Genomic DNA, 3,521 nt, shown 5'->3' with positions numbered 1-3,521 from the left:
GAAACACTGACTTTGTTTAGGCCATAGGTAAATATTTGCCTTGCAACGCAAGTCAGAGCTGTGGTGTCCGAGCAAGGGTTATCCAAACAGTGTCTTCACTTGGCCCTGCCCTCGATAACAGCTCAGGCTTGGATAGGCTCACCTCTTGCTTTTGTAGGTTCCCATGATGTTTGACTGATTTCCTGCTAGGCACAGACCTTGGATATACAGGACTTGCAAGGATCAAAGCAAGAACTCACTCCCAGACTGTTTGTTTATAGTAAATGAGGTGGAGACTGGCTTTCAGAGTGATGGAGGCAGCAATACTGTGCTTCTTAAAGGACTCCTTCATCCAGCCATCTCACTGTGGTTGGCAGAGACCTTTGGGCTGGATACTGACCCACACAAATACCCTTTTTCCACTCCGACTGGGATCACATCTGCTGTGATCACATCAGAAAGCATCTGATGACATTTTCAAAAACATGCTGTAAGGCTCTTGTGATTTTTGAAACTGTTTTGGCCTTTCTGCTTCTTTTGTCACTTAAGAAAATGGATAAAGTAAGCCACTGAGGAGGAAAGAAGAAAGAAGGGAGGAAGGAGTTTTCTGGCAAAAGGAGCTGGCATAACACATCCACTCTTTTGGAAAGAAAGGAAATTTGCAGACATTTCAGTAATCCCACTGGGAAAGATTGAAATACTGTGAGGATCCAGGGACAGAACAGCAAACTATAGCATAGTTTGGCATAGCAAAGTTTAGCATAGTGTAGTTCAGCATAGCACAGCATAGATATATAGCATAGTGTAGTGTAGTGTAGTGTAGCTAGAGTATTCTGTTACCTTATACTATGCTATGCCACATTTTGATGTTTCAGTAAAAATCTCTACAGCCTCAGTTTGCTGTTACACATCCTTTCTCCCTCTTTTCAACAGATCACTTCTCAGGTTAAGACCTACAACTGCATTCAGAGATTCACAAGGAAACCAAGCAAAATTTCAGCCTTTCAGCCCACTGCCATGTAAGTAATGTTTATTACTTAAACCCTGACCTCCCATTCAGCTCTCAGAGATGCATGTGTAGAGTCAGCAACATTGCTTCTCTTGAAGAGACAGTTTCTAGTCTCAGAAGTTGCTCCTTAGGTAGTTCTGCACTCCTCAGGCCGAAACAGCATGATCTGGGCAGTACTCTCCTCCTCCACATTACTGCAGGTCATGTTCTGTGTTGTGGCTTTTCGTGGAGGTGAGGGGAATTGATGTGCATGACTCAAGAGGAGACATCCAGAAGGTGAATGGGAAGGATGGGATCAGATTTTCTTGATACATAGCGTAATGACAGATGGGACTGCCTTGTTGTATATCTTTATGCTCCTTTGTAGCTCATGGAAAGAAACTGATTTTGACCATGTCGTGCCTGACAATTTGATTACCTGCTTACACCATAAAAATGGATAAATACGACCTGTGCTGGGTCTAATTCACATCAGGTACAGTACTGAGAGTCCGGTCAAGAGTTCAGATGAGAACACCAGCTCTGGAGAAGTCAGCATACCATCATAAACAGGAAGGGGAATGGCTGTTCACGAGGGTGGATACTGACAAGACAAGGGGGAATGGACTTAAACTGAGACAGGGGAGGTTTAGATTAGAGATTAGGAGGAAATTTTTCACACAGTGGTGACACACTGGAACAGGTTGCCCAAGGAGGTTGTGGATGCCCCATCCCTGGAGGCATTCAAGGCCAGGCTGGATGTGGCTCTGGGCAGCCTGGTCTGGTGGTTGGCGACCCTGCACAAAGCAGGGGGGTTGGAACTGGATGATCATTGTGGTCCTTTTCAACCCAGGCCATTCTATGACGCTATGATCATAAGATTCCTGTCCTACTGAATAAGGTGCTCCGCATTTATGTCCCTCATAGGCTTTCTGAGCAGAGGAGATCCTCAGCACACAGAACCCATGCATAGCGCTTCAGAGGAAGGTTAGCTTAGAGCTGAGTTATACATGAAACGTCCAGCTTGGGTTTAAATCAAATAGTCAAGGGCTAAAGAAACCAGCCATAGAGCTTGGACTCAGTATTAACTCAGCCACTTAAGTGGATTTTGCCACTTAAGTGCTCTGTGCTCATAAGGTACTTAAGTGATATTTAAGTTAACTACCTTAAGGACAACTTAGGAACACCTCCATGATTGCAGTCAAAACCTATGTGACAATGGTGGGTCCTGTCCAGGAAAAGCAGTATTTGGGACCCCATACCTGGAAGCTAATTACCAATGCACTGAAGAGATGGAGTCCTATGGGACAAAATTTTATTAAAACGTTAATTTCCTAATGCTTTAATTCATGCCTCTCATTACCACCAAATGGGCTTAATTATTTTTTAGGTAAAAGTAACAACATTAAAAAACAGTGTGACCACTAGATGGCATGAAGTGCTCAAATATGCTGCCCCAAATATTTAAAAAACCCGAGATTTCTGAAGGCAAAAGAACAAAAAATATATATGGAAGAAATAAGTACTGAGGAGGCTCAGCTCAGAGCAATCCCTGAGCCCTACTTTTACTGTTGAAATAGGTGGGCTTCCTCAGCATTTAATGGGGAGAACAGGATCTCAGGCAGGTGTTTTCTGGTATGTGCCAACTGGACTGCTTGGCAGCCAGCCCTCTCCATGGCCAAAAATCCTCTGGACATAAGTTTTCAGCACTGTCCATTGAAGCATTTGGAGCCACAACTGTGCAGTCTGTTCCTCAGAATTAAATTGTGTTATACTGGCTTGCAGCAGGGAAGGGATGCTGACAATTTACGTCTCTTATGAGATAGTCAACGTCCCCTTTCCTAACTGAATTTCATATCTGAAAATGTCTAGTGGCCCAGATAAGTTTTCTGCAAGGAAATGCATGTACATGGGGCGCCACTGACATGCATCTTCCTGTACACCAGCCGTTCTGGGAGATGATACAGCAGACATGTACAATAGGCTTTCCTCTTGCTTCAGCTTTTTCTCTTTGCATTATTATTCAAAGCCACCCAGCAAGCTGCTTTTCTGCCCATGATGACCTTTTCAAAGAGTGTTCCACAGCAACACTCTGGGCAGACTCAAATTTCCCTTCTGAGGCCCTCTGGCAGACACTTTGGCATCTTTAAAATTTTCATCCCAGATCAGAGCAATATCAGAGTTTGAAGTTCTAAATTCTCATCTGGGCAATAGTGCACACAGCTAATGGCAATGGGAAAACAGCAGCCACTATGTCACCAGAAAAGTCCTGCCTGGAACACAGGCAACTCGAGTTGGGATCAGAAGTTGGGACCACAAGGTTCTATCCAGGTGTTTCAGAGGAGGATATTTCTTTGACTGATTAAGGATTGAAATAAAATATTTAATGTAGTACTCCAAATTTCACCATAACTGTTTTTAACTGTGGATATTTATTTGTCATAGAATCATGGAATCATTAAGACTGGAAAGACCAATAAGATCATCTCATCCAATCATCAGCCCATGCCAGTGCCTGCTCTAAGCCATATCCCTCAATGCCACATCTACACTT

This window comes from Lagopus muta, chromosome 1 (genome assembly GCF_023343835.1).
Source record: "Lagopus muta isolate bLagMut1 chromosome 1, bLagMut1 primary, whole genome shotgun sequence".
Classification (NCBI taxonomy): domain Eukaryota; kingdom Metazoa; phylum Chordata; class Aves; order Galliformes; family Phasianidae; genus Lagopus; species Lagopus muta.
The sequence above is the reverse complement of the archived record's forward strand: the minus strand, read 5'-3'. Positions refer to the sequence as shown.